The sequence below is a fragment of the Coregonus lavaretus genome, assembly GCF_964263955.1.
Source record: "Coregonus lavaretus genome assembly, contig: HAP1_SCAFFOLD_228, whole genome shotgun sequence".
NCBI lineage: Eukaryota > Metazoa > Chordata > Actinopteri > Salmoniformes > Salmonidae > Coregonus > Coregonus lavaretus.
The window spans coordinates 630,481-645,552 of record NW_028164795.1 but is presented as its reverse complement, the minus strand read 5'-3'; the positions used below and the strand labels follow the sequence as shown (position 1 = coordinate 645,552).

The 15,072-nt window shown below is 42.5% G+C and overlaps 1 long non-coding RNA gene across 1 annotated transcript in view; it reads right to left on the bottom strand.

Moving 5' to 3' along the window:
- Positions 1–13,029: 13,029 nt before the first annotated feature.
- LOC311116629 overlaps positions 13,030–15,072 on the bottom strand; it is a 100,714-nt gene continuing 98,671 nt past the window's right edge. The window contains exons 2-3 of the long non-coding RNA XR_014611457.1: positions 14,395–14,441; positions 13,030–13,861 (exon numbers count right to left, since the gene is read on the bottom strand). This is a non-coding gene — a long non-coding RNA (uncharacterized lncRNA). The remainder of the gene's footprint in view (positions 13,862–14,394; positions 14,442–15,072) is intronic.

The window sequence follows — 15,072 nt, the reverse complement described above, 5'->3', positions numbered from 1 at the left end:
AAACCTGGGACACTCCTATAGACCTATGGAATTATGAGGGGGGGAAATTATGTATTTCTGAAAGATATCAAGTAATTTAGGATTTGAAGTCAATTCTTGCCTGGGAAACTGCAGTCTGGTTTGTTTGTCTGAGTGAACAGAGCAGTTGGGGGAGGGGAATACACATACAATGTTTCAATCTCCAACTGTCTTGTTTCACAGACTCCTGTGAGAGAGAATATAGTAGACGGTTGCTGTCAAAAAGTGATTGGTGATTCCCTCTAGCTCCCTGCAGCTGGTCTGGGCGTGTAGTCAAGGACATGGGATAGAGATCAACTGGAGGAACAGGTAGACCTGGTAGCTCCCTGCAGCTGGTCTGGGCGTGTAGTCAAGGACATGGGATAGAGATCAACTAGAGGAACAGGTAGACCTGGATTGTTTCAATTTCTCGTTGCTTCCACACAGCCACAAGAAGAAAACATGGTGGCTCCTGATCTGCCAGGGAGGGGCGTGCTTGGATGAAAAGCAGAGATTGTTTTGGACAATTTGCAGAACTTATGAAGAGCTATACAAATCCTGTTGACTCTGTATTAACTTCTGCCTGCAATTGCATAACTAAGGATATTTTACATATACTCAGAAGCCGTTGTCTGTGTCAATTTCTAAAGTTTAAAGTTTGTTTAAGAATAAGAGAATATCAGCACTGTGCAACGAACCCTCTACAACATGTTTGAAATAAAAAGTAATGGCCTGGTGATTGATGTGTTGTGTACTGACCTAGTTGAATTTAAAGTTTGAACTGTTTGAAAAATGTGAAACAGTTGGGAATTTTTTGTAGTGAACTTATGGAGCTGCTGTGTAGTGAGCTTGTGACCCCTTGTAGAATGAAAAGTAATTTCTGGGTAGCTCTGCCTGAGTATAAGTAAGTGTTAGACAAGAAACCTCAAGAGAGATGAACCACAGAAAACTCCAGAAAACACGTCTCCTAGACCAATTCTAGGTGTATTGTGTCCTTCATGTCTGGGCCACAATGACAAAACCATCGATGCCATTCTTTGTGATGCACCTGATTGTTTTAATGGTGGGATTGATATGAGTGGAGGCCAACCGGACGATTCAACAGTGAAGATTTTCACACACAGTTGTCTCAACAACCTTTTTCAGCCAAAAACTGGGAGTTTTTCTCCTGCGTTTCTCATGAGGGAATGGCTTAAGATAAGACTTGCTCTGTCAGATCTAAAAGGCCCTGAATGGACCATCCCTGCCTGGGTACCCACTGGAAGAGGAAGTCTGTGGGCCAGATGATTTGAAAGTCATACGAATCTCTTCAGTAGCGTAGAGTCCAGACTCCAAAGTGACAATATTTGGTTGTTCTAAATTCAATAGCGCAAATGCCACCCAATCTGTTAGTTCGTATGTATTTTCAAACGCTTGCACAGAGGTCAACTATTTTGTTGCCTGTCTTTAGCTTCAAGTGGCGAGATTGGTTTAAGGTGCTTGATATGATGAAACAAGTGCAACAGTTTTTCCACCATCGTGAACATTTACGAAGATGGTCCCTTCTGTCCTCAAGACAAAACTTGGGCTTATCGGCAAGAAGGTTGATCTATCATCGAAAAGAAAACATGCAAAACCTTGAAGGCTATGGAGAGCCAGCGTGGAAGAGGCAACGTCTGACTCCCTCACTGCTTGAAGACGGGGATTTGGAGACTGATGGGGGTGTCGGGTTACAGAAGGCCCCTGAAAAGGAGAAAAATGCTGTTTCTGCTTTTTTTCTAAGAAAATAATTATTATAATAATTATACATTTAAACATGTATTGTTTAGTACGGTGTAGTATTGTGTAATAATACAGTTTATGATCCATATAAAGGTTTAGTAGTAAACATTAGTGTCATAGTTTAATATTCAATATTGTATAGTGAACTTTAATAACTTGTATATAAATGCTTCCATTTCTGTAGTAACATTTTAGAAGAAAATAAAAGGTTTGAAAGAAAATTGTATTTACCTTCAATGAATTACAGCGCGCTCTCTCTCTCTCTCTCTCTCTCTCTCTCTCTCTCTCTCTCTCTCTCTCTCTCTCTCTCTCTCTCTCTCTCCCTACACAAGAGCCATTGGTTCCTTGGGTTGTGTGTGTGTGTGTGAGCATGTGTGGTGTGTCTTTCAAACAACTGTTTTTTTAAACCGGTTGAACCTTTAACCTTTTAGAAAGAGTTCTCAGCTATCCATATTTTAATGGTCAACAGTTTGCTCATCTAGGGAGTCCCTTACACACAAGGGAACTGAATGTACACATGGGGTCCCCCAAGTGTCTTTTAAACTACTTTTTTAAACCTGTTTAACCTTTAACCTTTTAAAAATAGCTCTCAGGGGGGGGGGGCGTCCGGGAATGTCCGGGAGGTGTCCGATGATGGAATGTCCAGTGGATGTCTCAGTTAATTAAAAACAAAAAAGGTAATTGTATTCTTAAAGATGTCCCGTTTTACTGCTTACCTAAACAGATCCATTTGACCCCATAAAAGAGCGTCCGTGGGATGTCTCAGTCAACCAAGAAAAAAGACCCAGAGGACCAGAAGGCCTGAAGACATACATCTTAAAGAGACTCCTTGAATCATTTATTCCTCATGGAGCATTTTGAAGGTGAGTTGAATTTTCAATATGATGAAGGCTTCTATATCTAACTATGCATATATATATATATATATATATATATATATATATATATATATATATATATATATAATTTTTATGTTGTATATTATAAATGAATGTTTTTAATAATGTATTGTATAAATGAAATAGTATATAATGAATGAGATGTTGTGTTATTGATTTTTTTAAACGAGAATGGACTCTACCTACATATGTATACATCCTACTGTTTATACCAAACAAATGTCAATTTTATGTGACATTTCTCAAGGTGTCTCAGAAACCATGAAAATGCATGCCAAACCAAGTCTCTACTCAAGAGTGGACCACTGCCACCACCTAGTGGATGTACAGTTACATCACAGTTATAGAAAAACTACAAGTCAATTGATTATGTGTGTGTGTGTGTGTGTGTATCTAGAATGTTAGTATAATATTATATATATATATATATATATATATATATATATATATATATATATATATATATATATATATATATATATACCTACATATGTATTTATCCTACTGTTTTTACCAAACAAATTTCTATTTTATGTGAAGTGTCTAATCAAGAGTGGACCACTGGCTCCACCTAGCGGATGTTCAGTTACATCACAGTTGTGGAAATAAATTACCCAGCACGTTAGTATACTATTCTATATCCCTCTCTCAATGGATAACAATTCACTCAATGGATAACAATGGTTTTTTAAATATTTAACAGTATTTCAATATTTGGTTTTTGCAGACATTTTAAGACTGGATGACATACAATTTTCAGGTAACTAATATTATTATTTTATTTATTTGTTTTTTTTTAAGGGGGTAGATCAGCTTAATATTGCAGATAGATTGTATCTTCCATCAATGTAATTGTCTGTATCACTTCCAGTCCCCCATGTTTTTATATATATACACACACACACATATTTACATTTACGTCATTTAGCAGACGCTCTTATCCAGAGTGAGTGAGTGCATACATTATTTAATTTTTTTCTCCATACTGGCCCCCCGTGGGAATCGAACCCACAACCCTGGCGTTGCAAACGCCATGCTCTACCAACTGAGCTACATCCCTGCCGGCCATTCCCTCCCCTACCCTGGACGACGCTGGGCCAATTGTGAGCTGCCCCATGGGTCTCCCAGTCGCGGCCGGTTACGACAGAGCCTGGATTAGAACCAGGATCTCTAGTAGACCACTGCGCCACTCGGGAGATAATACACATACACATACATATACACATATAAATATATATACATATATATACACACATACATACACACATACAGTGAGGGAAAAAAGTATTTGATCCCCTGCTGATTTTGTGATTGACAGTTATTTTGTGTTGCTTCCATTTGCGAATAATCGCACCAACTGTTGTCACCTTCTCATCAAGCTGCTTGGCAATGGTCTTGTAGCCCATTCCAGCCTTGTGTAGGTCTACAATCTTGTCCCTGACATCCTTGGAGAGCTCTTTGGTCTTGGCCATGGTGGAGAGTTTGGAATCTGATTGATTGATTGCTTCTGTGGACAGGTGTCTTTTATACAGGTAACAAACTGAGAATGTGTACTTCCTAATATAAAAGGCTTATCAGGACTGATAAGAAGACAGGATGAAGTAGCATGCTGTGTCTCAACTAACAATGTTATGCAGACTTTCTTTTGAAAAGGTGAAGGTTTGTCTGCCAGACCTACCAGGAGAATCTGGACATTTTCTGCGACTTGGAGACGATGTGGTGGTAAAGGATTAAGGAAGTCATTGACGGACAACACCCAAGTGGGAAGGTTAGTAATAGGTGTTGATGGCTACCTTGATGGAGGGGCAAGTAAGAGAGAGAGATTCCTAGATCTATATGGACCATTGTAGGACTTTTCTAACGCAAAGGAGGAAGGTGGCACCACTTCGGCGGAGCATTGTTTTGTTTTGTCTGTGTGTTTTTGCAGCAGAGACTATTGGTACGCTGATAGGAGGACACAACAACAGAGAGACGGTGATAAATGGAGAAGGACTCTGCATGATCATAGAACTAGTGAAGGAAGAAGAACTAGTGAAGGTCTACACCAACGGAGGTATGGATAGAGGGGAGATTGAACAGGTATCATGTCAACCAATGCTACAGATGGCTACGAGGAAACTGGTGATCTGGAGATGATAGTAGGTATATACACTGCTAAAGTGATAGTATTGAGAATGCATTGAGATAATGATCTGTATTTATTTTCAGGATGAGGAATGTCATAATTGAATTCTGAATGTTTATAATGTATGTTAATATGAGTATACATTCTGAAAGTTGTAATGGGTGATTAAGTTGAGAGTTTTCATTTTCAGTGATAAGGATAAAGTGAATAAGAATTGTCATTTTAAATTTGGTTGAGTTCAGTCATTTGGTTGGTTATAATTGATAAGATGAATGAGTTTTTTAAGTGAATTATTAGTATGTATAAGGATATAAATGTTTTCTATAGATATTAGGGGTTTAAACAGTGATACATTAAGGTCATGTCTTAGGATACATTTATAGGATTTATTGAATAGACATTGTTGACTCATACTGTTTGAAACATGGAAGTTAAGGTGAAGATTGTGAATGAAATCATGAATATGTGATTAATTGGGTTAATGTATTAACATATTAGTCATTATATACATTTGAAGTATTGGGTGATATTGATATGGATGTTTAGGGTGCTACATATCTATGTTGAATGGCAAGTAATGAATTGGTTATTATCATGGGGTTATGATATTTTCATATGATGTGAATTTGGTTGAATTATTAAAGCAGGAATAGTCTAGGGATGTGATGATGTAACAGGGAGTGATAATAGAGTGTTATAATGTGTATGTTATATCAGGTATATTAGGAGGACAAAGGCGGAGTTTAATATTGTATATTTTAACAATCATGGGTTGTTAAGCAATTGGGTCTGAGATGTTTATCATTAGAATGTGTAATTGATAATCACATAGAATTGGAGGCTATTATATAAAGATGAGGAGGATATGGTAATTTGAATGTTGTTGAAGTTTTTTCAAGGTTGTTTAGTGGGTAATTCCATAGGAACATGGATGGCAAGTATTCTAGGTCCTCTAGTGGCCATAGTAATCATTACAGCCATAGTTATGGGGGGTTGTTTCCAATTTCTCGGGGATTGATTTTAAGATCTGTACGCCAGATTAATAACATGCCTGTGAATACAGTTAGAGATGTATCAGTTAATGGTAATCCAAGGAGGGAGAGGACTAATTATTATTATTCTACATCATCATATTGCAGTTTAGAGTCCATTGATAATGTTGATTGAGGACAAGGAATGTTAAGTTGGAAATGTATAGCATGGAATTAAGGGTTACAGGAAGAAGATGTGGACAGATGACTATCTCAGTGGATCAGATAGAGCCCCTTGTGACCAGGGAGAAACTTGGGGTTCCTCTGACAGAGCGTGGATGATGAAGACGGATGTTTTTGTTATTTTTATATTCATGTGTTCAGATTATAATATCCATGTAATTTATAAAGGGTCATGGATCTTTGTATTGGTGGGGATGATGTCAGGATGGTCACAATTTCGTTGATGTATGTTTTCTTGGTAGCATGAATAAGAAATGGGTATATTTGAAAATGAAGTATATAAAAAGGGGTTATTTTAAAAGGGGGGATGATGTCTATGTGGGATTTTTCCTTTTATATAAAATAAGGTTTTGACTACATAGATTATTAGCATGAATATATAGTAGTTAATTATCTGTTTATCTTTTACTCAGACTGAGTTTATAGAGGTTTGAGAGGTTTGATATCACATAAGATAGATGACTGAGAATTTATACCTTTGTTGATTAGATATTGATGGACAGGATGTAGTGACCTGGGGGCAAAGGGTAATAACAACAGAGACAGGGAGGCCTATGATGGTTTCCAGATGTACTGTATACACCTGGGCTGAAAGGCCCCAGAGTCTGCAACACCACTAAGCAAGGGGCACCACCAAGCAAGAGGCACCATGAAGACCAAGGAGCTCTCCAAACAGGTCAGGGACAAAGTTGTGGAGAAGTACAGATCAGGGTTGGGTTATAAAAAACATCTGAAACTTTGAACATCCCACGGAGCACCATTAAATCCATTATTAAAAAATTGAAAGAATATGGCACCACAACAAACCTGCCAAGAGAGGGCCGCCCACTGAAATTCACGGACCAGGCAAGGAGGGCATTAATCAGAGAGGCAACAAAGAGACCAAAGATAACCCTGAAGGAGCTGCAAAGCTCCACAGCGGAGATTGGAGTATCTGTCCGTAGGACCACTTTAAGCCGTACACTCCACAGAGCTGGGCTTTACGGAAGAGTGGCCAGAAAATAGCCATTGCTTAAAGAAAAAAATAACAAGTTTGGTGTTCGCCAAAAGCCATGTGGGAGACTCCCAAAACATATGGAAGAAGGTACTCTGGTCAGATGAGACTAAAATGTAGCTTTTTGGCCATCAAGGAAAACGCTATGTCTGGGGCAAACCCAACTCCTCTCATCACCCCGAGAACACCATCCCCACAGTGAAGCATGGTGGCAGCAGCATCATGCTGTGGGGATGTTTTTCGTCGGCAGGGACTGGGAAACTGGTCAGAATTGAAGGAATGATGGATGGCGCTAAATACAGGGAAATTCTTGAGGGAAACCTGTTTCAGTCCTCCAGAGATTTGAGACTGGGATGGAGGTTCACCTTCCAGCAGGACAATGACCCTAAGCATACTGCTAAAACAACATTTGAGTGGTTTAAGGGGAAATATTTAAATGTCTTGAGGAGTCACCTGTGACAGTATTAAAAGAGTAGGAGTACTGATCTGGGATCAGTTTAGCCTTTTAGATCATAATGAAACAGATTAGATGGACAGGGGGGACCTGATCCTAGATCAACACTCCTCCTCTGGGAAACTGCATGTATGAAACCGAACACATAGTCGTAGTCTAGTTACAGCAGGTGGTTACTGCCATCTAGTGGAAGATACCAATAAAACACTTGATTATCAGGGTGGGGAGGCGGCTGAGCTGAAACAGAACGTAAAGAAGACTGGTAAAGCAACACTCACGGTGTGATGGAGAGTGGTAAAGCAACACTCACGGTGTGATGGAGAGTGGTAAAGCAACACTCACGGTGTACAGATGTTAAATAAATAAGTGTTAGCTTCCTCAGCACCATGCACCCCACTGTTGCCACCGGCAGTGACCAGAAGAAGACACCGGAGACAGTGACAGACTACAATCACACAAAGGTATATACAGTATCTCTACCATATACAGATAGCCTTCCCATCTGCCAAACACCAAATAGGATCCCCTTTTATTATATTACATTCATATTATTACTATTAGTATTATCATTCTATATAATTATAACCTATTCTATTCTATTTTATTTTATGTTAAAGCTTGGTGTGGATGCTAGACCAGATGTCCAGACTGTACTCTGTAAAAGGGGGTACTCTCCTCTGGCCTGTTGACTGTACTCTGTAAAAGGGGGTACTCTCCTCTGGCCTGTTGACTGTACTCTGTAAAAGGGGGTACTCTCCTCTGGCCTGTTGACTGTACTCTGTAAAAGGGGGTACTCTCCGCTGGCCTGTTGACTGTACTCTGTAAAAGGGGGTACTCTCCTCTGGCCTGTTGACTGTACTCTGTAAAAGGGGATACTCTCCGCTGGCCTGTTGAGGTGTTCTACAATGTGCTCGACATGGCTGCTATCAACACGTGTTGTACAAGCAATGCCTTGACAAGACAGTCAGCAGGAGACATTTCATTATGGATCTGGCATGTGAGCTTGGTGAGAACCACATGAACACAGAGAAAGAAGCTACAGTCACCAAGCAGGCCGCCAAGACAGCAGGTCCTGTTCTCCCTCTTCCCCAAGAACCACAGCTCCCACTGGGGAAAAAGGAGACACAATGTCAAGACAGCAGGTCCTGCTCTCCCTCTTCCCCAAGAACCACAGCTCCCACTGGGGAAAAAGGAGACACAATGTCAAGACAGCAGGTCCTGCTCTCCCTCTTCCCCAAGCACCACAGCTCCCACTGGGGAAAAAGGAGACACAATGTCAAGACAGCAGGTCCTGCTCTCCCACTTCCCCAAGAACCACAGCTCCAACTGGTGAGCCTCTTTAGCAGCTAGTTCCATGGACACACTGATTCCAATGTCCTTTGCCAAGGTCAGATGACTTTCAGTCAACAGTCTCTTTTGTGTAGCTTCACTCCGTAGCCCACATACTAGTCTGTCTCTAATGATGTCATTTAGAACAGCATTAAACTCAGTGTTCTGGTAGTTTCTTTAATGCAGCAGCAAACATTGTTACTGATTCTCCCTCTTCCTGATGTCTCCTGTGGAACCTGAACCTTTCAGCATTAACTAGTGGTTCTGGTGAAAAATGTCCTTTAAGTATCTCCACAATATCCCCATACGTCTTATTACCTGTTCTGTCTGGCTGTAGCAGGCTGCCTAGTAAATTAAATGTATTTGGCCCCATTACACTAAAACATGTAGGCACAACGTTGTCCTCATCCATGTCATTTACAAGAACAAAATATTCAAACCGTTCTGTATATGAGCTCCACTGCTCAATACTTTTATGAAACTGTCCAATGTTTCCAACAATTCCAATATTTTTTCATTTCTCAATAAGCTCCTGATTGTCACTCACTTCAATATTGTCCTCAACCAAAGCAATATTTTCCTCAGTCATGTGATCTTCATTCACTTCACTCACTGACGTTTCCTCCTAAATTCACTCATTTAGCAGTTTTAATTAAAAGGTTTGTCTTCACAGTTGAATAAATGTCCTATCCTTTAATCACTGTATATTCCTCCTTTTTAATCATGTTGTTTTCCCGCTCCGATGTCCGTCTCCAGTCCTTTTCTGCCGTCCATGACGATGTTAACTCCAGTGGTGGAAAAAGTACCCAATTGTCATACTTGAGTAAAATTAAAGATACCTTAACAGAAAATGACTCAACTAAAAGTGAAAGTCACCCAGTAAAATACTACTTGAGTAAAAGTCTAAAAGTATTTGGTTTAAAATATACTTAAATATCAAAAATTAAATGTAATTGCTAAAATATACTTAAGTATCAAAAGTAAAAGTACAAGTATAAATCATTTCAAATTCCTTACATAAAGCAAACCAGACAATTTTCTTGTTTTTAAAATGTAAGTTCAGCCAGAGGCAAACTCCAACACTCAGACAATTTACAAACAAAGCAGTTCAACCATTTATCTGGAACGTGATCATCTCAACACATACAAACCCCCATGATGCTCTGCGGCACAACCCCAATATACAACAAATACATAGATAAGTAAATGGACACTAAACAAAACTCATAGAGGAATTTAAATGTTCAGTTGTAGAAAGTAGGGCCATGGGATAGGGTCAGAAAGGTCAGTATGTTTGATAACTGGTTCCAGAGGTGACATAACAAGCATAAGGTCCATTATAACACAGTGAAGTAGAGGTGGGAGCTAAAAGCAGACATGGACAGTGAGACGGTGTGAGGAGGTCAGGGGTGAAACACTAGATCAGGACAGGTAGAAATGGCAGGGCTGGAAATAGACACAGAGACACATTCTGATCATGGCTCAGACCTGACCTGAGACACCCAAACAGAAGATGCCATAGCAAAGTCCTGTCCAGTAGGCTATATGGGATTTCCTTTCATCAAAATACAACACATGGAAATGTGTCCAGTGTGTGTGTGTGTGTGTGTCCAGTGTCTGTTTGTCCAGTGTGTGTGTGTGTGTGTCCTGTGTGTGTGTGTGTGAGTCCTGTGTGTGTTTGTCCAGTGTGTGTGTTTGTCCAGTGTGTGTGTGTGTTCAGTGTGTGTGTGTCCAATGTGTATGGATGTGTGTGTCCAGTGTGTGTGTGTGTGTGTGTGTGAATCCAGTGTGTGTGTATGTGTGTGTGTGTACAGTGTGTGTGTGTGGATGCGTGTCCAGTGTGTGTGTGTGTCCAGTGTGTGTGTGTCCAGTGTGTGTTTGTGTGTTCAGTGTGTATGTGTCCAGTGTGTGTGTGTGTGTGTTCAGTGTGTGTGTGTGTGTGTGTCCAGTGTGTGTGTGTTCAGCGTGTGTGTGTTCAGGGTGTGTGTGTATCCAGCGTGTATGTTTAGTGTGTGTGTGTCCAGTGTGTGTGTGTGTGTGTGTGTGTGTGTGTGTTCAGCGTGTGTGTGTTCAGTGTGTGTGTGTGTGATCAGTGTGTGTGTGTCCATTGTGTTTGTGTATCCAGTGTGTGTGTCCAGTGTGTGTGTGTGTGTGTCCAGTGTGTGTGTGTGTGTCCAGTGTGTGTGTGTGTGTGTCCAGTGTGTGTGTGTCCAGTGTGTGTCCAGTGTGTGTGTGTGTCCAGTGTGTGTGTCCTGTGTGTGTGTTTGTCAGGTGTGTGTGTCCTGTGTGTATGTGTGTGTGTGTCCAGTGTGAGTGTGTGTGTGTGTGTGTCCAGTGTGTGTGTGTCTAGCGTATGTGTGTGTGTCCAGTGTGTGCGTCCCACTGTGTGTGTGTGTTTGTCCAGTGTGTGTGTGTCCAGTGTGTGTGTGTGTGTGTGTCCAGTGTGTGTGAGTGTGTGTGTAAGTGTGTATGTGTGTGTGTCCAGTGTCTGTGTGTGTGTCCAGTGTGTGTGAGTGTGTGTGTCCAGTGTGTGTGTGTGTCCAGTGTGTGTGAGTGTGTGTGTGTGTGTGTCCTGTGTGTGTGTGTGTGTGTCCAGTGTGTGTGTGTGTGTGTCCAGTGTGTGTGTGTGTCCAGTGTGTGTGAGTGTGTGTGTGTGTGTGTCCTGTGTGTGTGTGTGTCAGGTGTGTGTGTGTCCAGTGTGTGTGTGTGTGAGTGTGTGTGTGTGTGTGTGTGTGTGCCCTGTGTGTGTGGCTGTCAGGTGTGTGTGTGTCCAGTGTGTGTGTGTCCAGTGTGTATGTGTGTGGGTCCAGTGTGAGTGTGTGTGTGTGTGTGTCCAGCGTATGTGTGTGTGTCCAGTTTGTGTGTCCAGTGTATGTGTGTGTGTTTGTGTGTGTCCAGTGTGTGTGTGTCCAGTGTGTATGTGTGTGGGTCCAGTGTGAGTGTGTGTGTGTGTGTGTCCAGCATATGTGTGTGTGTCCAGTGTGTGTGTCCAGTGTGTGTGTGTGTGTTTGTGTGTGTCCAGTGTGTGTGTGTGTGTGTGTGTGTCCAGTGTGTGTGTGTGTGTGTGTGTCCAGTGTGTGTGTGTGTGTCCAGTGTGTGTGTGTGTCCAGTGTGTGTGTGTGTGTGTGTCCTGTGTGTGTGTGTGTGTGTGTGTGTGTGTGTGTGTGTGTGTGTGTGTGTGTGTGTCCTGTGTGTGTGTGTGTGTCAGGTGTGTGCGTGTCCAGTGTGTGTGTGTCCAGTGTGTATGTGTGTGGGTCCAGTGCGAGTGTGTGTGTGTGTCCAGCGTATGTGTGTGTGTCCAGTTTGTGTGTCCAGTGTGTGTGTGTGTTTGTGTGTGTCCAGTGTGTGTGTGTCCAGTGTTTATGTGTGTGGGTCCAGTGTGAGTGTGTGTGTGTGTGTGTGTCCAGCATATGTGTGTGTGTCCAGTGTGTGTGTCCAGTGTGTGTGTGTGTGTTTGTGTGTGTCCAGTGTGTGTGTGTGTGTTTGTGTCCAGTGTGTGTGTGTGTGTGTGTCCAGTGTGTGTGTGTGTCCTGTGTGTGTGTGTGTCCAGTGTGTGTGAGTGTGTGTGTGTGTGTGTCCAGTGTGTGTGTGTGTCCTGTGTGTGTGTGTCAGGTGTGTGTGTGTGTGTGTGTCCAGTGTGTGTGTGTGTGTCCTGTGTGTGTTTCCTGTGTGTGTGTGTGTGTGTGTCCAGTGTGTGTGAGTGTGTGTGTGTCCAGTGTGTGTGTGTGTGTCCAGTGTGTGTGTGTCCTGTGTGTGTGTGTGTGTGTGTGTGTGTGTGTGTATGTGTGTGTTTGTCCAGTGTGTGTGTCCAGTGTGTGTGTGTCCTCTGTGTGTGTGTGTGTGTGTGTGTGTGTGTGTGTGTGTGTGTGTGTGTGTGTCCAGTGTGTGTGTGTCCAGTGTGTGTGTGTCCAGTGTGTGTGTGTTCAGTGTGTGTGTCCAGTGTGTGTGTGTGTCCAGAGTGTGTGTGTGTCCAGTGTCCAGTGTGTGGGTGTGTTTGTCCAGTGTGTGTCCAGTGTGTGTGTGATCAATGTATGTGTGTCCTGTGTGTGTGTGTGTTTCCAGTGTGTTTGTTCAGTGTGTGTGTGTGTCCAGTGTGTGTGTGTGTCCAGTGTGTGTGTGTGTCTAGTGTGTGGGTGTGTTTGTCCAGTGTGTGTGATGTGTGTGTGTGTGTGTGTGTGTGTGTGTGTGTCCAGTGTTTGTTTGTCCGGTGTGTGTGTGTTCAGTGTGTTTGTTCAGTGTGTGTGTGTGTGTGTGTGTGTGTGTGTGTGTGTGTGTGTGTGTGTGTGTGTGTGTATCAAGTGTGTTTGTGTGTCCAGTGTGTGTTAGTGTGTGTGTCCAGTGTGTGTGTGTGTTCAGTATGTGTGTCTGTGTCCAGTGTGTGTGTGTGTGTGTCCAGTGTGTGTGTGTGTCCAGTGTGTGTGTGTGTGTCCAGTGTGTGTGTGTGTCCAGTGTGTCAGTGTGTGTGTGTGTGTGTCCAGTGTGTGTGTGTGTGTGTGTGTGTGTGTGTGTGTGTCTAGTGTGTGTGTGTGTGTGTACAGTGTCCAGTGTGTGTGTGTCCAGTGTGTATTTAACATAGGGACACTGAGTCCAAAACCCAAAACCCTGGATAGAGGGGCTCAGTGAATGTGGAGTGGAATGTGTTCAGGTGGGTCAGTGTGTCAGAGGAGACTCTGTAGAAGGACAGAGTGCCGGCTGGCCAGTCCAGATACACTCCTACTCTGTGGGGGCTGGAGGAGGGGACGTCTATGGTTGTGGACTTATTATTGTGCCAGGCAGAGTAACTGTTGTCAGAGCAGATCAGACTCCAGGACTTGTCATTGAATCCAATCCTACAGTCATTACCCCCTCCTCTCCTGCTGATTCCTTTATATGCCACTCCTATACCAGCCCATCTCCCACTCCACTCTACCTCCCAGTAACAGCGCCCAGTCAGACCCTCTCTACACAGCACCTGTCCCCAGACCTCAAATCTCTCTGGGTGATCAGGATACGGCTGCTCCTCTGTCCTCCATGTCACCTTTCTGTTCTCCTCAGACAGAGAGAGGAATCTGTTTACTGTGTTTAGGTCCAGTGTGAGATCACAGACATCTGATGGATGAAACCAGACACAATATTAGAAATCATCATCATTCACATTAGAATGTTAACTCACTTTTCACTAATTCATTTAATGTAGATGTTTCTAGGTATCAAAAGGAGAAGTTAAGGTAACTTGAGATTTGTTCAATGATCATATGTTATACTGTATGGTAATATAAAACACACTTATTCCCATTAATTACACACACACACACACACATCCTGAACAAACACAAACACACACACACACACACTGGACACACATACACATCCTGAACACACACACACACACTTACACTGAACACACACACACACACACACACACAAACACTGGACACACACACACATCCTGAACACACACACAGACACACACATTGTCAAAGCAACTCTTAGTAAACTTTGGTGTTCCTGATTTCTGCTTCTGTAGAACTACAGCTGATATTTAATATGACCAAGTAAGTAATGATGGTGGTCTTTGACTTTGACTTCACTTGAATTAAGACTTATTCTTAGTCATATTCTTCACAGCAGTCAACACTCACATTTTCTAAGTCCAGGTTTCATTGTATTCTCTCCACCATGTTCCACACTGTAGCGGTAAGCAGAAGAACAGACAGTCATTGAGGGATACCCCTGAACTCTCACACACACACACACACACACACACACACACACACACACACACACACACACACACACACACACACACACACACACACACACACACACACACACACACACACACACACACACACACACAAACAGTCAGTACATACATTTGTCCAAGTGTGTGTGTGTGTGTGTGTCCACTGTGTGTGTGTGTCCAGTGTGTGTGTGTACAATGTGTGTGTCCAGTGTGTGTGTGTGTGTTTCCAGTGTGTGTGTGTGTGTTTCCAGTGTGTGAGTGTGTGTGTATGTGTCCAGTGTGTGTGTGTGTGTGTGTGTCCAGTGTGTGTCCAGTGTGTGTGTGTGTGTGTGTGTCCAGTATGTGTGTGTGTGTGTGTGTGTCCGGTGTGTGTCCAGTGTGTGTGTGTGTGTGTCTGTCTGTCCAGGGTGTGTGTGTATGTCAAGTGTGTGTGTTTGTGTGTCCAGTATGTGTGTGTGTGTGTGTGTGTGTCCAGTGTGTGTGTGTGTGTGTGTCCAGTGTGTGTGTGTGTGTGTGTGTGTGTGTGTTTGTCCAGTGTGTGTTTGTGTACAGTGTGTGTGTGTGTGTGTGTGTG